Genomic DNA, 23,380 nt, shown 5'->3' on the forward strand with positions numbered 1-23,380 from the left:
AAGAGCAGTCAACTCTTCGTTTTATCAAAAGCCCAAAAGGTCTGTTAGTATTCACCTTGCTTGAGTGAAAGGCTGGTATTGTCCTGCTCCTGGTCTCCCGAGGCTGCCGTTCAGAGCAGTGGTGATGGAATAAAAGGGGCAGAGTTTCACTGCCGCATCTCTAGAGATGTCCTGTCTCATATCCATTACGTTGATTGATGGCTTCAGTGGGGGACTCATTTTCACTCACGGTTGTGTGCTAAAAAGATTAAAAACAATAAATTTGTGAATGTTCCCTCCAAGGTTGGGACATATCATTCTTATACATCTAGTCAGGCTGCTGTTGATATAATTAAAGAAAAAGGTTACCCACGCAAATGCTTTTTCGAGGACATTATGCTGATTAATAACAGGATAACATTTCAGTGTAGGCGGAATTAGTGTGCCAATAAGCAATTTAACAAACATCATATCTAAAACCTGCCTGAGCAATGGATTTGTTGTAGTTAGCAATACTCATAGGAGGTAATCAACAAAATGATGGGCTCTATACTGACACCTGTGGTTGAAAAAGTTTCTTGTAGAGAAGTGTCTGTCATACCTAATAACTCTGAATATAAATCATGATTGTTTGCTTATTGCTTACCATAGTACAAAACACTGAAGGGAACATGGTGATGGGAGAAAAAGAGATATGAAGAAACATTATATTTTAATGCTTCTGCATTCATTTGCAGTATTACATTCTCTCGCAAAACTACTGCATTCACCCAAAAAAACTTCACATTGTCTTTCAAAACATTTGCTTTCTATGGCAAAAGTATTGCATTTTCCTAAGAAACTTCGAGTTCTCTCATAAAACATTTGCTTTATCTCAAAAACAGTTGTGTTCCCCCAATTAACATGCATAGCTCTCAAAAGCACTAAAACATTGTTTTTCCTCCCACATCATATATTTTCATTACATAATTTGGGAAAAACCAGGAAGAATAAATAAGAAAATTTCTCTAGAGTTATCTAGTCTTTAATAATTTTCTAAAATGTTAGCATAAAAATGTTACTTACATGGAAAACATTTTCTGAAACATTTTATTTGGACATTTTTAGTAACATTGACATAATGTTTGGTAAAATTATGTTTGATAAAATTGTAAATTGGAATGCTTCCTTACCGTTCGCATAACCAGAAAGTAAAATGTTGCATTTTTAGTTTATAGGGCCATAACTCTAAAATCGAATTCTTCATTCTGCATGGGAAGTTGTGTTCGGCTATGTTTCAAGCAAAAAATGATATCTTTCTGCTTCTATGATACCAAATGGTGCAAATGAGAATTATCTTTAATTGTCATTGAATAAAGACTTACATTTCTGGCTGTTTGTAGAAAACACATTTGCGACTATCGTGTTTTTTGGTACAGTAACATGAAAGGTAATCAACCTCAATCCTCAAATTACAGTTATAGAGGGGAAAAGGATACATTATGCAAATCTGGCTTAAGACAAGACAAGAGAAAATTTGTTAATCACGTATAGAATTGTCTAAAATTGTTCTCTCATTCATTAGACTAGTATCATGGTGAAACAGCAGATTGAGGAGAGTAAGTTAACTAAATAAGCTACCAGAACAACAACATATCTGGTAAAATTCTGGTAATTCAAGAATGCATTTAAGTATGTTCAGAAGAACCAAAGGCTCATACAGTAATGTCTTGACCAAGCATACTTGTATATGAATACTTCTGCCCAAAAGTGCTCCAGACGTCAACAAAATGATCTGAAAGGAGCCAAAATCTCCCTTTGCAAAGTAAGAAATACAAGAAGCTTCATGCTAGATTCGTAAATCCCTGCATATTTCACTGTGTTTAACTGACAGATCAGACGGTGAATCCTCTGCCCTGCATTTTAACAATTCAGTTAGTCCAAATATCATCCAAACAGTGTTGAGATGCATCTGTCTAGCCAAAAATCCTCAGGTCTCAAATGACTGAGAGATGAAGTGATACTTCCCCTGTGCAACTGTTCAGGCTTGAGCAAGGATCAACACAGCAAAAGATATGTCTTAATACTTGAGATGTTATAAGCGTCTTTTAGCATGATCTCCATAAGGTTTAGATAAAATCTAAGATCTTTCATGAGGAGTTTTATGGAAGTTCACCCTGTGTGAAGTCCACAATGCACTGTTCTGTTGATGTTGGCATGATATGCTGCATGCTACGCATAGTGTGCATCGTAAGTGTGATTTTAGGCCTGAGGTCAAGCTGAAGAACCATAGAAGAAAGTAAAACATCCTCAAAAACAAACTGAGAAAACTGTTTTCCCATTCCTACAGCAGGAATTCTATGAACTGATCAGCACTGTGGATTTTAATACATCAACAACAATCACAGCTTAACCACCACAAAATGCGTCCAGCAGAGTTTGGTTTTCAGCCTCAATGCAGATTGGATGGATTTAGAACAAAGGAATCATTTGTTTCATATGTTATATTTTGATACAGAGACATAATAATGATATCACCCAAAAGCAGACATGTTCCATTCAGTGCATTAAACTTAAAATGTGTATCTGTGTAAAAATAATGAAGCTGTTTTCATATATAATGTTACAGATGAAGTGTGCACTTTCTGCACTACTATAGAAGCACCAAACATAATCACAAAGATACATTTCAAATCCTTCCTCCCTCTCCATTGTTAGACCCAACAGGTACTCATGGCCCCAAATCAATTCCAACTGCTAAGCCGATAGTAGTCCCAGTCAGCCAGGGTCCACAAATGAAGGTTTGGCTGGTTAGCATGATTGTATTATTGTATGATTGCTGTCAATATTGGCATTTTGTTTTTGCTACCATCACATAAATCAAATCGTACAACAGACTGTAATTAAATTTTCTGCCACTGGTAGAGAAATAGCACACTTCACGTTAAGAAAAACAAAATACAACCTGAGGAGAAAAAACTGAAGGAGCTGTTGAAAATCCAGAAAAGCTTTGAGTATTTCCAGTTTATAAGCTGGAAAGAAAACACAGGATATGTGAATTGGTTTGTTGATGTAGTTGATGAGCACCAAATGGGATCAGGGTTCCAACACAATCTACCCACATATCCAGGAATGTCTGGAAAATGCAGCATATTAAAGATAATATGACAGATAAATTTACCACCTGATGGTAATTATTGGTCGTATCTTCATGGTAAACCTCAGAAAATGCCATAGCCTCTGGTTATTTTCCTAAACAAATATAAAATATTGAGTCTAATAAGAATCATTTTATGTGCCTTGGCCCGAGTTTGGGGAAGTCTGGTGTTTATTTGGGTTTTTGGACTCCTGTAGTATGCTGGTTTGTGAAGCATATCATTACAGTCAGGCAGAACGGGACTATTTCAGTCTGAATTATTTCTTGGGGCTTAGCTGGAAACCACAGAGGGTGTGTGCAGCTCACAGGCTTTCCCTGATTTGTCACTGGAGGACCAAAATGATGAAACCAAAACCAGTCTACATACCATAGAAAAAATACTTATAATTTTGCAAACAGAAAACAACAAAAACATGTTTGATACATAGTAAAAATAAATAAATAAATTCAAAAAGTGATTTTTTTTCAGGATTCTTTGATGAATAGAAAATTCAAAATAACTGCATTTATTTTAAATAATCTTTGGTAACATTATAAATCTCTAGAAGTGTCTTGATCAAGTTAATGTGCCATTGCTGAATAAAAGTTGTTTTCTTTCTTTCTTTTAAATTCTTACCATAAAGCTTCAAATTACGTATTTATTTGTTTTTTACTGACCAGCAAATCAGAATATTAGACTGATTTCTGGAGGATCATGTGACACTGAAGTCTGGAGTTATGATGCTGAAACTTCCACTTTAGCATCACAGTAATACATTTTTAAAATCTAAAATGAATGGAATTTATTTAAAAACTTTAAAATAGAAAACATCCTTTAAAATGATCATTTTAATATCTCTTTTTTACTGCATTTTTATCAAATAAATGCAGCCTTGGTGAGCATAAGACTTCAAATCCATTTAAAAAAATCATAATTATTCCAAACCTTTTAGTGTACAATAGTTCTACTTTATCAAAAGTTAAACAAAAAAAAGGGAAACTGATTAATCATGTTAAAAGTGTTCATGGAATTATATAATGTACAACAACAACAACATTTATTGGCGAGGTATGCATAACATACAAGGAATTTTCTGCACGTAGACAGATTATATTTTCATAACTGATGAAGGAAGTACATCCTCCGCTGTGAGTTCTTAACCACACACATAACCTTGTTCTCCCACTTGAGATCACTACAGATGGTAGTGCCAAGAAACTTATAAGAATTGGTGATGCTCACTATACAACCATTTTTAAAGGAGTGAAGCAGGTATTATTCTTTGTAAAATTTATAATTATCTTAGACTTGGCAGTGTTTAAATGCAAGTTATTATGACTGCACCACGAGACAATCTGATCCACCTGCCTGATTATTCTCCTTCATAAATAAGGCTAACTGCAAATTTTTTCCATAGGATCATTCATATAAATAGAAAATAACAGCGGGGACAGCACACACCCTTGAGGTGCACCAAAACTGAGGGTGCTCATTCTAGATGTAAATATACATATATACTTATAAATATACATATATAAATATATATAAATATACTTCTTTCTGTAGTCTGATTGTAATAAATGTCTTTGGCATATAGATAGAAGATAACCCTTTCTCCACCCCCTACTAATGAGACTCAGAGAGCTGATCTAAATGTCATCCCACTGGTTAGCAATCTGTTCTCTGTTTCATGGCAGCCTGCTGCACCTGAAGGGTCTGGTCTCATACACAGTGTCCTGAGGTGTGTGCTCGTGAATTCAGTGGCACCTTCAGGACATCTTTCACTAGGTAGGCAGATGAAGACAGTGGAAATCACATCAGAAAGACCACCAGAAAGTCCAGAGCATGGATGCAATGCTAAGTAAAGATGATTATTGCTCAGAACACTTGCCTGTTGTGTACTTAACAATTCCATGATAACAGTTACTCTGTGGTTTGATTGTTTTAATTTTGTTTTATGAAAAGTATTTAAATAAAGTATTTATTTTTTAAAGACTCTTATGTTTACTAAAGCTGCATTTATGTGATTTAAAATTAGCATATTATGATGATTTCTAAAGAATCATGTGACACTGAAAACTGGAATAATGGCTACTGAAATTTCAGCTTTGAATCACAGTAATACATTTCATTTTAAAATATATTCAAACAGGTATTTTAAATTGTAGTAGTAATATTTCACAGTATTATTATTTTTAGTATTTCATCAAATACATGCAGCCTTGGTGAACATGAGATAACTCTAAATAAACCAAAATATATACTTATTTTCTAGGCTGAAAAACAAGTCGAAACAGCTCATTCTAAATCATTTTAAACTTTTAAACTATAATTGTAAACATTTTTCTATAAGTCACAATTGTTTTTTGTTTGATTGCTTGTTTGTTAAATTTCCTGTTTGGAAGTCACTGAATATGATATATTAAATATAAATTATAATTATTCATTAATGAACTATGACGCACACAAATTTATTAAACCATTGTGGGATAATATCATATCAATTCAATTCTATATCTGTAAAAAGTTTTTATACGATGCGATTAAGATTAAAAAGATTAAAATTCCATCTGTTTGTTTTTTTGTTTTATAAATAATGTGTAAGCTGACAGCAGCATGTAAATATTGGCTGCTTTTGGGGTGGTAGTCACCTTGTAATTGTTATGTAACAGAATGACAGTTGAAATAGTCCACTTCTCTTCCCACAAAACATATAAAGGATGAGACTCATCTCAGTCCTGACACCAGCTGCCACCTGTACCATAAAGCCATAGGCAGAGGGTGAACCAACTCCAGGGTAAGGCTTAAAGCAGCCAAATCTATTAACTAAAAACATCATAAATCTGTCTTTTTAGGCAAGAACCAGAGATGTCATGTACACTAATAAAATATGTTTAAAGGGACTGAATTTGCATTTAATGTGATTACAATTAATTAAAACATTAGAAATTTATAATTATATAAGCTAAACGTTTCCTTCCCATGGTTATTCAAACGGCTAATAAATTATGTACAGAAATGACATTATCACTAACTTTTATCTATCGCACTCTCAAAAAAACAAAAGTATTGTTATAATCACTGAAACTGTACACACTGCAAAATGAATCCCTCACTTACAATGTATGTATATCTGCATATATCCGCACTTTGTTTATTATGATGAGAGAATTTCAGCGATGACTCATCAGAACACCTCTGATTGGCCATTGCACTCCTAAGCTCAACAGAATTGTGTGTGATTGGTTATAATGCGCAACACTGTAAAAACACCTAAAATGAAACTAAGTGCAACATGAGCAAATCTTAATTTAATGCCGCAGTCGACACTTTCTATTCATTTAAACTTTGATAGCAACAGACGTAATAGATTTTATTTGTTTGTGCAGGGTAATTTTTGTCCAATTAAGTGACATATGCATGAAGCATGGATTCCAGTGATGGATAGTGTTCACTAAAGCCTTCAGCTCATAAGGTTTACTCTGAGGTCATGTTCCAACTCATTACAAAAACACACTAACCTTCTCCAACCATGTCTCCCACTACTCCACGGTCTTGCATTCAGCATAAGTGCATGGTTTGAATGTACATACTGTGGCATTTCCTCCAGGCATGTTTTGCTGCTCACTGCTTGTTCATCGAGCTGTTAAATCAGAGGGCAAATGGGGAAGTGTGAGGTTATGGGGAGGTAAGCTATACAAACACCCCCTGCACTGCAGAAGTAGTAACACACGTGGAAGCAGCTTCATGTTGGGAAGATTTTCTGTCTGTTTTCCAGATGGGGAAATCTTTCATTTAGAGGATGAGGTCTGTTCTCCCTGTTGGCACCTCTCTAGATTGTGCTAAGAATGGGGATTGGAAAATTACAGAAAAAAGAATGGGCTCCGTTTCAGTTCAGAAGCTGAATGACAGAAATTGGGGGAAAAAAGTCTGTTGGCTAAGAGCCCCATCTGAAAAGGGCAGACACTTTCAGGAATTAAGACACTAAGATGGATAACTTTGCTTCATTTTTTTTCAGTGATGCTAACGTGATTCCATTATCATTTCCAGTGCTTTAAGTGGGCCAGTATGCACTGGTACTCAGTACCGCGACTTTGAGCATACCACCACCTCTCCGTGCGCACAGAACGTGCTTTTAGCGTACCGGTACGTTAATTTGGACAGATCAGTGCTTTAAGTGGGCCAGTACGCACCGGTACTCAGTACCGCCACTATGAGCGTACCACCACCTCTCCGTGCACCCAGAACGTGCTTTTAGCATACCGGTACATTAATTTGGACATCTCAGTGCTTTAAGTGGGCCAGTATGCACCGGTACTCAGTACCGCCACTTCGAAATATCAGTTTGGGAGTTCGGAGCTGCTTCGCGGATCATTTGAATCAATTCGAGAATTCAAGGCGGGTTCGCAAATCATTTGAGTCGGTTTGGGAGTTCGGAGCGGGATCTCGAATCATTTGAGTTAGTTCGGGAGTTCGGAGCGGGTTTGCGAATCATTGAGTCAGTTTGGGGATCGCAAACTGATCGCAAATCATTTGACTCAATTCGGATTTTCAGAACGGCTTCGCGGATTATTTGAATCAATTTGAGAATTCATATAGGGTTCGCAAATCATTTGAATCAGTTCGGGAGTTCGTAGCGGGTTTGCGAATCATTTGCGTCAGTTCAGGAGTTCGTAGCGGGTTTGCGAATCATTTGCGTCAGTTCGGGAGTTCAAAGCGGATTCGCGAATCATTCAAGTCAGTTTGGGGAACGCAAATCATTTGAATCAGTTCGGGAGTTCGTAGCAGGTCCGCGAATCATTTGAGTCAGTTCGGGAGTGCGGGTTCGCAAATCATTTGAGTCAGTTTGGGTATCGCAAATTATTTTAATCAGTTCGGGAATTCGGAGCGTGATTCATTTGAGTCAGTTCGGGAGTTCGGAGCTGGTTCGCGAATCATTTGAGTCAGTTTGGAAGTTTGAATGCAGTAATGCAGTAGCTCTTTCTAAGGGTATTTTTTCAAAATCCTTTTGCACATTTATTTATGTTCAGTAGTTGTTTCTAGCTCAAGCAAATCCACAAACTAATGAAAGGATTTATTATTAAGGTTGCCTGTTGGCTGCTGTATATAAAAGCCTTTCAATATAGTTGTTGTTAACTCAGGGGATGATGGGAATAAATAAAAAATAAATAAATAAATAAATAAATCTCTATATATATATATATATATATATATATATATATATATATATATATATATATATATATATATTTGGGCTATAATAGAGTACCGGCACCTCTTTTGGGCCACTTAAAGCACTGATCATTTCAGAATTTAAACAGAGATCTAGAAGACTCATTCCAAAGGCAGTTCCACTTTAAACCACTTCTTAATTACCAACCATTTTTCACTGGTAAATGCCTGAATAACACTGCCAATAGCAGGTGCTCTTTACAATGACTCTAAATAGAATTTTCACACCAATGCGTGGAAATTTCATTAACACAGTAGACTGTATGCGATGCGAGTATAGTTAGAGCGTGTGATGGTGTGGCTCAAGGGGAAGATGCGTGCACAAGGACCACAATTTTCCAAAGCTGTGAATGTAACTTTGACAGATTCATCTACTGTGAATCTCATTATACAGGCTGGTTAGGGTTTAAGGAGCATGTTACTCCATATATACAATACTGCAGATGAGCTTCCACTAATTCACTGTTTCCCAGCACAGATGCCTACCTGGGCACAGATGCCCATTCCATAAATCAAAGTAGCCTGGATTATGACATGAACTTCGAGCAATTAAAGCTGTTCGTTTGATTCAACCCACTCCCCTGCCCCTGTAGATCTCTTCTCTCTTGGGTCCGTATCACAGTATTTCTGCATTATTAATGTAGCGGCACCATATATGCTAACATACTAACTGCATCTAGGAAAAGAAACAGAATTTTATTAAGGTATTTGTTCAGTTTTTATATTTGCTGTATAAGATAAACCTCAGAATTGCAAGAAAAAAGTCGGAGTTCTGAATAATAATTCAAATGATTATGAAGAAACAGCAAATAACACATCAAATTAAGCATAACATTTTGGAGTCATAAGCCTGACAATGAATTTTATCGTAAAACATACTCCAGAAATCTTTGTTTTATTTACAGTTTTGAAGCTTTTGTACAAGGAACTATATTCAGATGTGAGAAGAGACATTCTAGAAAAAAAGAAGAAAAGACCTTACTTAAAGTTTGAAGGTTTATTAGATAGCTAAATAGCTAGCTAACTAAATAGCTAGCTATAAATAGATAGATAGATAGATAGATAGATAGATAGATAGATAGATAGATAGATAGATAGATAGATAGATAGATAGATAGATAGATAGATAGATAGATAGATAGAAGAAGATAGATAGAAAGACAGACAGACAGACAGCTAGATGGATAGATATGCTAGCATTTTTTATTTATTTTTTTAGTTTTAGTGTTGCTCTTAGTTTGTTACTCCCCAACACTACCGCTTCAGTTGACATGCTGGTGCACATTAGTTTTCACACCAACTAAATGAACTGAACACGCCAAAAGCCCTAGTGTGAGGGCAAAGCAGGCAGTAGGCACACTTTACTAGAAAAACGGAAGTCATGAGCACAGAGAGAGTTGTGCTAAATAAATAAAAAAAGCCTAAAAAAGCCTTCACAGTCCCGATGATGAACAGGGTGCAGTAATTAAAAAGAAGAATTAAGGGAGTGCACTTGCTTTTCTAATTGCTTCACTGTTTCATCCATGACAGGGGGAGAGTTGGCACCAAACGACCAGTCAGAATTCATTACTTCAGTGGTTTGGTTGTTTGTCCACCATCTTAGTGGACCCCACGGCTTGCTGCACCTGGTGATCTCATTAAAAGAATTAGCTCTATTATCTCATTTCATGCTGGTAAACTGATCGTGGTAAAGCTAATTTCACCCCGATACATCCATGGCTTACTGCATTTAGGCCTGGATGTGATTTCTTCATATGCTTTGTCTTTTAGATTACCGTCACCTCAGTAATGGCAATATCTTTCCTCCTTTCATGTCTAATAGCTGTAATTTCTCTAATTCACAGTTTGAACCCACCATGCCACTACATCCAGGGTCCGGCTTGTTTTTGTTTCGTATCAGTTTGTTGTGCTTGGTTTCTATCCAGCTCAATGGTGGCATCTGCCCAGCCCGTCCACTACATTGCACAGCGACAGATGGTACACCCAGCTGGTGTTCTTCTTTTCATGGGTCGTTCATCCATGACCTAGGAAATACAGCATAAAACTTTACCCAAACTGCCTTCCTGCTTTGCACATAACATTAAAGAGGGTTGTGTAGTTACCGTAATTCTGAATATGAATTCCACTTGAAGTAGAATTTGTAATTTGAATTTCAATAAGTATAATTACCATGGATTTTTTTTTTTTTTTTTTTGCATGAATTATCTTCATTTTTCATTACATTTTCACTTTATTCGTGACAGGCATTATTTATTTAATTTAATTGTGCATAGCCCAAGTCCCAGTTCATTTCCAATCTGTGGCTAGAGGAAGACAAAGCCTCATCCAGCCTTACACATACTCCAGCTGTTACATTAAGAATTATTATTTGATCTTGAGAAACTTTGGATAAATAGATTGGATAGCTAAAACTTGGTTATAATGACAGTAATTTCTTAATTTCTGCAAGATCATGCAAAATCAATTGGTAGTTTTTGATCTTTCGAATAGATAACATGACATATAACTGTACATATTCAGTCACGTTTGCTCCCAAATATTTCTGAACAAAAGGCTTCGCTCTTCAACATCCATTTGAACTTTACTGATATACACATTTGTTATTTTGATAGAAGCATCATATCTATTAATTTCCATTAATTGAGCAAACCGATGAGAATGAACTTCAATGTAAATGTAACCACTGTCTGCCTCACCCTTTTAACGGATTGATGACTCGTAGACAAATGATTCCCTGCAGATTCATCAATCAGTATTGTGATCATAATTTCCCACCTTAACTAACATTAATTTAATAAATATGTAAGATTACAATAATAAATTGTTTATGTGTGTTACATGCATTTCTGTAATTAACAGTACTGAAAGAATTAGTTTTTGATCGAATTGGTTTGAGTTAATCACTTAACTAATATGGGCACCACTGAATTAAAAATAGATGTGTTTTTAAGTTTTAAAAACAATCCCCATTCACCAAAATTAATAAAACGCTGTGATATGCATGCCAGGCAGGTAACTGGTGATGTCACTTTGCCTGCGCCAATAAAAACATTCCTATATGACCTCACCATTTTTACAAATTTGCCATTTCATAGTTTACACTTAGACCAATTTTTTTGTTTTACTTGAACTTAGAAATCCACTTTTAAGGCAACCAAAACAACGTTGTTGTGTAAAAAGCATACAAATTTTCTGCTTAGTTGAAAACCGTGTTGTCTAAACAAAGCATATACTAGTACTTTTACAATTTCTTCCACAGAAAGATAGCACGTCACATGTTTTGTTCCAGAAAAAAAAATATTTTTGGAACTAATCGAATTAATGAATTCATTAATTATTCGACGACTCATTTGATCACTGTAACTTGTTTGTTCCTGAATGAATCAGTGTTTTTTTAATAAATTCATTGATAGAATGAGTTCACATAAAGACAGTCAACTGTTGCCACCTACTGGCCACATTCTACTTCTGAGACTAAGGATGCTTTCACACTAGCACTTTTGGTTCGATTGATGTCAGAGTTCGGTTCGTTTGGATGATGTGAAGGCTGTTTTCCGTACTCGGATGTGCACCCGTGAACCGTACCCGAGTCCGCTTAAAAACGGTGGTCTGGGGTAACGTTACACTTCATGTGAACTCTGGTACGGTTCGCTGAACCACTTTTAATGACCAATTATTTGATGAAAATGTGTGTTTGTGTGTATGTGTTTCACTCACTTTCCTGATGAGCGTGACTGACGCGCTGCAAGCAGAGAGCTGTACATCTCATTTATGTCCGCCTTCAACGCTCTAGAGTATTTTCAGTACATTCGTAAGACAGACGCAAGTGCCGTTATGTACCGAAGCTTTATAAACAAACAGTTTATAAACAAACATTTCAAAAACGTAATACATAAATGTGCAGAGAGTAATGTTATGCATTTACCGCATTCTCCTGCGCTGTCGTTACCAAGCAACGGGGTAAACAGCTGCTGGTTTGATGATGCAAGCGAACCGCGGTTTCGGACTCAAATATTATAATATGAACACAGTCCAGCGGGGGCAGGGGGGAGCACCAGAACTCGGGTTCGGACCAGGCAAGTGAACCAAGTGTGGGAGCACCCTAAAAGTACATTTAAAAATAAAATGGTTGCATTACAGTAATGAGAATTTGGTAAATAAAGCAATTTTTTTAAATGACTTCCTGCACATATACACATATTTGTGTATAAATAAATACATACATAAATAACATTTTGAAGAGATATACATATATGTACATTTTATTATACAATTGTATAAATTAATTAAAATTTGACTTGCATATGTTCTGTTGAAATTCACCTAAATACAAAAAATGCAGTAAACCTGCTCGATTGAAGGCTAACCAGTAATTCACAAATTACAGGACTAAAGGAGCAGGAACCCTGTAACCACACAGACAAATGAACAGTGGCTGTAATTATTGCAATTAACAGACCTAGACTGACTCCACGGGTGAGTGATTAAATAACAACAACAACAGCTGTTACAAACAAAAAAACAAACAAACAAGGAATATTCAGTGTCAGACACACTTCATCATGGGCCAAAGGGTTACTTGTCCACCTGTAATGAACTACCACAATTACCTCTTTTAAAGGAAGACTTTGTCTATAGATTTGCTTGATTTTGTAAAGAAGTTTATGTGTGTTCAATCAGTAATGCAAAATGCCATGGTTGGACATAGTTTTTATTTTTATTTTATTTATTTTGGGGGTGGGGGGGGGGGGGGTTATACCGGTGCCAAATCAATACTTTTAAAACAGTTCCAGTGCCTAAACAGTGCCTCAACAGATACTTATTAAAAATAAATAAATAAAAAGTTCCCAAAAAACTATAAACACATGATGTCCATTTCATTCATGCAGGATGCCAAAGGGCGCACTCGCACAGAAGTAATGGAACCTGCCAGGAAATCCCTTATATGGACAAAGGCATCGCTATTATAGCTGCAACTGAGTAAACAGAATATATCAATGTTTTGAATGATAAAACGAAGACAATAAACACTCAACTGCGACAATATAGTTGATTTTGTCATTCAAGACATCTCTGGTATTTTCATAATAATTAAGTATATTTATAATCCATTGCTAATCAATGTTTTCTTTTTAAAGTAGCTGATGACTGGTGTTGTGGAGTAAAAAGGTTATAATGTTCTCTTTTGTTGGACAACAGGTTTTATTTGTGAATACAAAGGAATTTTAGCTTTAGGAATTTTAATTTAAGCATGTTAAGCTTAGTTAATGGAAGACTACCTGCTGCTGTTGTAGCAAGTGCAATTACTGCATTCACATGCTGCTCGGATCCTCTCATTTCCTGAGTTGTGCTTTTAAGTTGGAATGTGAAAACAAAATGGACACTCTAGATTTGTATTATTAGAGCTTTACTTAGATTGGCCAAAGAGAATCTTCACTACCTGCGTCACTAAACTTGCGACACAAACACAACAGAACTGCTAGATTTAAATCAGCACAGCAAGTGAAGGATCGAACACAACTGTTTTAAACGAACACACTTTTTTTAACAACCCAAAATGGCTTTTTCATTGTCTGTTAAGGAAGTACAGACGTTCCTCTCGCTGATAGCAGAGGAGCGGATCCAGCGATTGATGGGGCGACGCAGAACAAAAAAGTTTTCCACAAATTGCGTCAGTAGAGCCGACGCAACAATAACAACAAGTAAATAATCCCGCCCACTCTAAAGCAGTACTAAGCTGCACTGGAAACGCAAACCGAGCCGAGTCGAGTCGAGCCATACCGAGCAGAGTCGTATACCACACATTTGAAAAGTGCCAATAGGTACCGGTGCCATATTAGTACCAGGTTTTGGTTCCCAATCCTAGCCATGATGCACACATTCTGTCCATGATGACAGTGAAAGTGGTTATAAATAGGGTCAGGATGTCTCTAGATATTACTTTGCACTAGCTGTTTGAGAACATGTTGTATAACAACAGATTTTGCATTTGCAAAGCAGGAAGCACTTAAACCCACACTCTACTTTTCCCAAATCCCTCAAAAATAACACCACATGGGGCTTTCAAAGGTGTGCACCAGAAGATAAAACAAAAAGTGTGTTTATCAGAAGATCCCACAGATAAAAGCCAGAAAGTAAAAAACTGATGGATGCAATGGAGAGATGCTAGCCTACACAATGTATAATTAATGTGCATGCTATTTTTAACAGACAAGGTAGCAAAGAACATAACATCAAGGAAGAGAAGAGATTGCAAGTGGCTGATATTAAAAAATAGATCAGGCCTGAAACGTTATGAGATGGGTAGGTTTATGATTGAAGACACAGGAGAGTGCTGCTGGAATTTATGATAGATTTTTAATTTTGACATGGTCAGAATAGTTTGAATGCAAATGATTAAGTTTCATTTTGTGAGAAAGCAAACTAGCAGAGTGAGTTTACAGAACAAACTTCATAACTTCAGTTTGCTCAATTCACATGGTACACTGCAGAATTGTTATAAAAGTCTGTTTATGCCACTGAAAAAAATAAATATAAATATAATCAGATATACATCACAAATTTGAGAATATATATATATATATATATATATATATATATATATATATATATATATATATATATATATATATATATATATATATATATATATATCAGTTCTTCGTTTACATCTCACAATTTTAAGTTTATGAGAAAAAAAGTCGGAATTGTGAGTTATGGACAAAAATTAGATTAAAAAAAAAGCAAGATAAAGCCTTCACACATTTTCTCTCGAGGAGGGATTGGAAGCAGTGTATCCTCAAATGTTTTTGGAAATAAATGGGACTAAAAAAAAAGAAGCAAAATGAACATTTTTTTAACACAGTGGAAAATTACGAGTGGGAGACTGGATTTTCTTTCAGACCTTATGAGGACATGTCTGTTAAATAACTGATCATATGGTGTTTTTTTGTTTTTTTTTATCTGTACGCATTTTATGTACATGAAGAATACTTTATATGACTTATCTTCACCTAACTCTCTGTGGCAGCACAAGAAAGAAAAAATACACAGATCCGACATCAACAACACATCCAATGTGTATTTTTTGCTCAACATTTCACTGCACTAGCACTAAAATGCTCCTTGTTTTAGTCAGTAAAAAAGATTAAGTTCTCCAATGATTCCATTTCATTCTAACTCTGTAATTCTGCTTTTCCAAACTCATAAGTAGAAACTTCCCAGGAGGATTTGGTATAATTTCAGAGTAAACAACTCACTCAGACTAAATAAACTTGAACCAGATTTTAGTGACCACTCAGCTAGGTTAAATTAAACACACCATTTCATTTGCTGTGTATACTGAGGATTTGTTGATTCATTTTCCAAAATAAAAAAGAGATGCTGCTTCACAGTAGGCTAATAAACAGGAAAATAGCAGAATCAGTTATTGAAAATACTAAACTAAAGAGCATCTCTATAAAATAGTTAATTTATTTTAAAGGGGTCCTATTTTGCTTTTTCACTTTAGTTAGTCTGTAACATTGCTGTTTGAGCATAAAAAAGATCTGCAAATTTATAAAGCTCAAAGTCCAATTCAAAATTAGATATTTTATTTAATATATATTTAAAAACTTTCAAAAACTACAACGAAAAACTTGTTTGAACTACAACACATATTTTCCAGGATTTGTGATGTCACAAAGATTGACAAATGGGACGAGACCTGGTTGAGCTGCACTAGAGAAGGCAACGAGTGTTATCACTATGTCAGAGACACTAACTGAGAGTAGTTACAATCATCCAGGTTTAAATCGTGCTCAAGTGGATTTGATTTTGACGCAATAATTACACAAAAGCTCCCAGGTGACTATGGTAAAGGGCATGACACTTCCTGAATAGGTGCCGAGTGAAGCCAATCACAAGGCGCACTAGCCTACCTGACCAATCACAGCACATTTCATATTTCAGAAGGCAGGCTTTCATTTGAGACAGGAACTATTTGAGCTGCTCATGCCAGACTGGGGAAAGAGGAGTAGTAATACTGTAAAACTATTTTTCGAACAACCTAATATGAAAGCCTGTTCTAGTACACCCTCAAGACAAAATCAAGACTTTGAAACAAGAAGCCAGCAGTGACATTATTCAGCTCGAGTCAGTTCAATGTTGATTCAGTTCAGTTGGATAACAGCGTTGATGTTGCAAGATGCGATTCAGAAGACAACAGAGTCATTATTCAGCTTAATTCAGTTCAGGTTTTGTTCTCTGAACATTAAGTATCTTTTAAACCCCCCAAAAAGCAATACATAAAAAAGTCTATACAGTAGCAACATTGAAATGTTAACATCTCAGCAAAAGTTTGAAGTAGAAGCATATTAATCAGAAAGATAAAACTTTTTATTTTAATGCATGTAATTTAAATGGATCAAGTGACTCAAAATGATGTAGCAGACAACATATTAGTGCGAAAAAAAAATATTTGATATGACTTTAATCCCAAAGCACCAAATGGAACTGAAACACTGGAACAAATAAAACCCAATCCAAAGAAGGGATTTGCCTCCTCATTTCAAAGGATCACCACAGGCTAACAGTTTATCAGTCGTCATTCCTTGTGAATGAGATTAGAGCATCTGTCTGCTCTTTTAGTGGACTCAGACTAGCCCCTCCCCTTCCTCTTTTACTTCCTCTTTTGTCCTCATTTTCCCCTGTGGATTTGTGGAAAATGGTTTAATAAACTAGTGAATCAGATTTTCTTTTAACTCATCCTCTGCCCTTTCATTCTCATTGGAACATGCGCGTCTAGACAAAAGCATGTGAATTTCTGAGAGATAGAATTGAACCCCACCCGAGCGACACGGTGGTCACAGCCCTCGGGAATTAAACCAACGGATCAATTCAGATCCTGTCCACAAGTAATTACAGATTGTGACACACACAGTAATATCAATCCCGTGGAAGCCATCCCACATCGGCACGGCCAAAATTTGCTCTCCTCAACAGACCAACAGCACACCAAAGGAAATGTTCATCCGAGGTGAAAAAGGTGTAAATTAAAGCTGCAGAAGAAAGATGATATTTGTCATGTGGATATTGACCAAGTGCTGAGGCTGGTCTGAATAATCATATAACAGTATGATACGCCCGAATACATTGCCAAATTGCCTTTTTAGATTAACTAGGGGCAATATGTCCAGGAATGCTTATAATGATTTATGCCTGTGTCGTGTGAAAATCAGCCGAGTATTAAACAATGACAAATAATAAGGGGAAAACGAGAATGCAGCCATCATGATGATATTCATGGGCTTATTAATGGAACAAGACAATCTAAACAACAATTACTATTTGCAGAGCAATGCAAGTGTTCCTCTTTACGTCTCATGCAAAAATCCTACCAGATTCACAACAGGTGTGTCCGCACCTAATTTTGTTCTCTTAATGAGTCCAGTTTATTCTAAATGAGGGTGTGTAAACTTGTTAGTGATTAGCATAAGACATGCCCAGACCATCTACATACAGTATAAGGGCCTCCATAGCAATATAGCTTGTAAGTGCTTGAAACTGGGCGTTTCAAAAAGCCCTTCAGAATCGGAGGGGACAACAGATGGACACTTAGCTCCTATTATTCTTTGCACAGGTTTAATTGTGCAAAGATGGCCAAGTACACGCTGCAGCCTAATGTAAGTCTATGAAAGACGATTGAACCAATCAGAGTAGGTATGGGGCGATTTGCAGGCTGCAGCCGGGTGCTTCTCACTTTCGTAACAACTTTGAAACTTTGAGACTCATTTGTTTCAAAACAGTGATTTGTAGCGCGTGTCAAACCGCCCAAGTCACGTGATTTCAGTAAACGATGCCTCGGTATGTCGCAACTGTTCCAAATTGTTTCGAAATTTCAATGGTTCGTCACTAGGAGGCGATCTCTGTGAACCCATGAACCATTATCTATGGTTTTCACCTGATATCAGACCATTTTTCATACATTTGTAGACATTTTAATGACACATTTGTATAATGAAAAGTAAGCGTTGTAGGTAATAATATCTCATTGGCCAGAATAACCAAGCTCTCTGTAAAACAAGCAAAGGCCTATAATTTAATAAAAAGCACTTATTATACAGATACTTCATATTTAATGGTATTAGTTGAATTGCATTTACCAGATTACATTTTCAATAAAACATCTGCATGGTGTTTTTTATGCATGTTTGTGCTTGATTCAATTGATTCAAAGTTTCGAAAATCTTTTGTTTGAGCTGTTTATTTAACAATATACTTTAATAGATTCTTGAAAAAAAATAAATCTCATTAGGTTGTGATTAAACAAAAATATTGATTTCCCTCTTTAAATTAGTGTACATTTTACTAAACCATTTTCATTTCGGTCGAGATTTGTGTAATGAAAACACAAAGCACTACAAGCAAAAAGAATCCAGAGAATACACAATGGGGAATATTATCCCTGAAAACTCTATAATAAGTACAAGAAACATCCAAAAAAAAGGAGCACAGAGGTATTTGGTGTTCTGTAGTAAAACTGCCATCAACACGGCTCTCTGTGTGTGTCTGGCACAGGAGAATTACCTCTACCTCCCACACCTGGTGGCACTGTGGGTGGCTGAGAGTCACGCTCAAGGATCCTTATGGCATTTTCATCCTTCTCCGCTCTCCTTCAGTGAAGTCACTTTCGCTGTGCTACTCTCTTATTGAGACGAACAGAAATACCCCGACAGCGATCACAATCACTGCACGCTGCTGCAGGAATACTAATGTCCTGTGATGAAAAGAGGCTCAAGACCTGAGGATATGACATCATTGCTGTTCTATCTGACACAATGTGATCTGAATATTTAAAAGTTTAGTTTTTTTTTTTTTTTTTGCATTGACCTTTTTATCAGTCAGCGATTTTGGGCTATAAACAAATGAAATTAATAGCATTTCCCAGTCTGATATTTTTGGAATAACTCCTGATTCATATAACTTGACAAATGTTTATCATAGCTAAACTATTGTTTATATTAGGTGGATGGATCCTATAGGCCTTCAAATTTTACACAAATGATTTGAGATGCCTAATTCTTTTTAAAAGCTAGAAAGAAATGAAAATTAAGAGACCTTAAGAGAGGTTCTTCCATACAATAAAGCTCAGGACCCTTTAAAGCAACATTTGAGTGGACGGTCTCTTCACTTGTTCTGAACTCTTAGAAACGTGCATTTTCATTCATTTTTTATTTCTATTTTTGTCATTCATCATATATTCTCTTTCTTTCTTTTATTTGATCAATCTTTTTTTAATGTTCTGTAACTCTTAAATAAAAGTTTTTGAACTGAATAATTTTCACTAAGCATCTATTTTTATTAATAGTTAAAATGACAAAGTAAATGACACAAATTCAGAACAAAATAGATGTTTACTGGACTTCTGACTTGACAAGAAGGTATTAACAGCTGAGATTTTTATTTATTTATTACTATTTATTTATTTGCATTATTTGATCTGATTTCTTCAGAGCATTGCATCACAAACACTGCATTCATTGACAAAACATTTGTGCACTTTTGCAAGTGAACGCAAAGCCTCTTGGGAATGAAATAATTTTGCAAAAGTGTACAAATATATAAAAGATGCCCTATTATGCTATTTCAAATATTGTTTTTCAAAGTTGTGAAGCCGACAGTGCATGGTAAATAAAGTTATTGTCTCCAAAATAAAGAACTGACTCTGAATCTATGATCACTTGTCAATCTGAATCAGTGAAGTGTGCCATTTAGGACAGGGCCAAAGTGTGGAATGTTGGACACATCCGGTGCGTTCCAAACTGGATTTATAACGGGAGTAAAAACAGTCATGGCCACCAAATTGAAGGGTTGTTCCAAACCAAAGTGCTCAAAACTGGCCACTTCAAAGGGCCCTTCAGAATGAAGGATTTCGAAAGTACATATAACATACGTGTGGGCGATAGTTGGAACAACAGTACAATAGTTCAAAGTCTATAGTTGAACAGCAGTACAACCTCAATTTTTTTTGTGTTCCCTTCATTTTACTGATGACTGTTTCTCTAATCTCGGGGAGTTTAGCACAAGATTCACAAAACACTTACTCTTGAAAGATGGATCAGTTCAGTACCCAGTTTTGGACCAGATTGCTCCACTGAATCGCAAAGTTTAAGCATGATGAATAATAGATGTTTATATTTTCTATAAATATTTCAAAACACACTTAATTCTTTAGAAAATAGGTGTCAATGCTCAACTAATGCAAAAATGTATAATACTACCTGTCATACTTTTTCAAATAATGAATTTCAATTTCAAAGCATTTTTTTCCCCAACATGATGATTATGATATTCACCTTACATCAAGGAAGCATACTATTTAAACATTTTTTCTACTCATTATTTATTCAGCAAGCAGTAAATCAATTTTCCATTCTGAACATCACATAAATTACTTTATTTTCACTGACCCTATACACAATAATAGCACAGTTTTTCTTTTTTGTAAGCGCTCTAACTCTGTCATGCACTTACTGAGAGGCATCTGTCGTCACTTGCCGCAGTTTGTCCTTTGGCATAGCGAGGGCAAAGCAGGACATCTGGCTCTGTGAACTGTAGAAAAGTGAGCTGTGTGGACACTAGCATGCCAGCACCTCCAAGTGGGATCAGCTTCCATCACATTCAAAGCCTAATTATGACTTCAGAACGAGCAGATACTCTAGGCTAGTCATTAGCTTTCAATGGCATTGCCAGCAACATCTCTTATACATTACACCAGCACTGGCTCACATATGAGCAGATGTGAACCTGTGCAGTTAGCAACAAGGCTGGCGATGATGCAGAACTGAATCAAAAGATGATCCACTGGAGGGCAAAAAGAGTTTACTTGTTGGATTTTCTGCTTCTCAAATAGAGTTGGTTGGGTTAGGTTAAGAATGACATTGAATTTATAAAAGATAACCTTAGGTGTTTCTCAATACCAAGTTCGCAGAGTCTGGACTTCGTCCTTCCGAGTTTGGACTTGCCAAGTTAGACTCAGAAGAATGAACTCTCGAGGACGGGAGGACGCGAGTCCAGTCATTCTTCAAATCGAACGGCGTACTTGATAACATCACTCAGCATGCAATAGGCCTTCATGCTTTACTTGAATTAACTACTTTTTTATTTTCAATATATTAAATATATTAGTATTAAAAAATGAATATGTACCTACTCTGATTATTTTCACTTTATATTTATAATGAAATTGAATATAATATTAAACAACTGCCTCTTTTTTATTTTAAAAACTATTAAACATATTAATATGTGGTTCAGGTAACATTACTACTGTGATTATATTTATGTCATTTAAAATAAAATATGTGGAAACAACTGCCTCTTTTCATTAAGAACAATCTAACAGTAAAACAAACTCAGCTACAATTTAAATAAAAAAAGCGGGGAAAACGGTTAAAATTCGACCGTAGCTTTGAAGTTTAAACAACATTTTGCATCAAAACTTTTAGAACTACATTACATTTCGAGATAAAACAACAATAGTATTTTGAAATGTATTACAGTTCTCCTCTGCCATTGATGCGAACCTGGTTCGAACTGAATTCTGGGTTATGGCCCGTATCAAGTCCGCACAAGTCACCTGTCCATGCACCCTCTGTAAAAGTGGCGGATCAAGAACACATCCGGGGATTTGAACTGGACTTGGCTAGATGTGAACTTACAGTGAAAGTACAGACAAGTACGCTTATTGAGAAACGGCTATTGTCTTTATTGGCATCTTTGGTTTCCCAAAGGCCCTTTCAGGGAACCATTCTTAAAAGATAAAAAAAAAAAAATCTTAGTATGAAGAACATTCCGTAATATCTAACGGATGTTTTTCCACTATAAAGAACCATTTGTGTAATGAAAAGGTTCCATGAATGTTAAAGTTTCCATTGATGCCAATAAAGAACCTTTATTTTTATTTTTTTTATAAATGTGAAACCTTCCATTGAGAGAAAAAAAAAAAACAGTGATATATTTTCAACACTCTTAACAATATAGGTTATTTATTGGTTCTTTATTGCTCTTCTATAGCTGCAAAAAATAAAAAAAACTCTGGAGCCTTACTTTATCACAGAACATGGTTTTGGAGGGGAAAACTGTCTAATTCAGTACTTCAGAAAGCCACTTACAGCACATATTAGATTTGAGTTTGTGTACCAGAAGCTGATCCTAAACCAGCAATTAAGGAGCAGTTTTATATCACAGCAGCAATCTGAAGCAGCAGGCAGTGAGGTAATTCACCAAGGATCCTCTATCGCGAGCATATTGTTAGCGCTACAAGATTCCTCCAGGCTTCATTTGGAAACCATTTAAAGCAAGACACTGGCAATTAGCCTAAGGTAATTAGGAAAAATAAAGCAAAGGTGCAGTGACATACTGGTTTGCACATTTAAACTCCCATTATTCCCATTACGTCTGCATAGTTCATCTGCAGTAAAGGACAAAAGGATGAAGGGGGAATAAAGATTTTTTTTTTTTTATAGCTGCAAATCAGAACATAAGAATAATTATGAACATTATGAAGTATCATGTGAAGTATCATGTGAGAAAACGTATGTGAAAATGTATTATTTTTTTTATTTACAGTATTAAAGTGTTGTTTATTAGCTTAGCAATAAGCTAACAGCAAACTACTAAAATAAACTGTAATTTCTGTTCAGCCCTATTTTATGAGACGTGATATTGTTTTCTATATTAAGAATGTTCCAAATGTCTTTAGAAAGAATCTGCATATGTAGAAAGTAGCAAGGAGTTCTGGAACACTATGGGGTCTGCCTGTCATACACTTACAGCAGTAATGTGTATGTGGAATTGTATTATTTATTATCCTGTCTGATGGCATAATGGACCAATAATCGTATAATGGACTAGTTGGTGCCATAATGGAGCACTGATTGCTCTACATTCTGCATCCCAGTTATTTCAAATTGAAATCTTATGGAGGAAGCAGACGTGGAAAGACTACAAGTTAAGAAATGGGCAGATTTTTTATGATGCACCTCTCATTTTATCTACTGTCCATTATTTTA

The 23,380-nt window shown here is 35.8% G+C and overlaps 1 long non-coding RNA gene across 4 annotated transcripts in view; it reads right to left on the reverse strand.

Moving 5' to 3' along the window:
- The window catches only part of LOC113052980 (uncharacterized), a 35,913-nt gene that overhangs the window by 12,281 nt on the left and 252 nt on the right, over window positions 1-23,380 (reverse strand). For 3 of the 4 annotated variants that reach the window (XR_003277137.1, XR_003277136.1, XR_003277135.1), the window contains exons 2-6: window positions 12,253-12,429; window positions 12,045-12,172; window positions 10,183-10,351; window positions 6,617-6,738; window positions 56-238 (exon numbers count right to left, since the gene is read on the reverse strand). This is a non-coding gene — a long non-coding RNA (uncharacterized LOC113052980). The remainder of the gene's footprint in view (window positions 1-55; window positions 239-6,616; window positions 6,739-10,182; window positions 10,352-12,044; window positions 12,173-12,252; window positions 12,430-23,380) is intronic. The other variant, XR_003277138.1, reaches the window with a different exon arrangement.

This window comes from Carassius auratus, chromosome 34, assembly GCF_003368295.1.
Source record: "Carassius auratus strain Wakin chromosome 34, ASM336829v1, whole genome shotgun sequence".
Classification (NCBI taxonomy): Eukaryota; Metazoa; Chordata; class Actinopteri; order Cypriniformes; family Cyprinidae; genus Carassius; species Carassius auratus.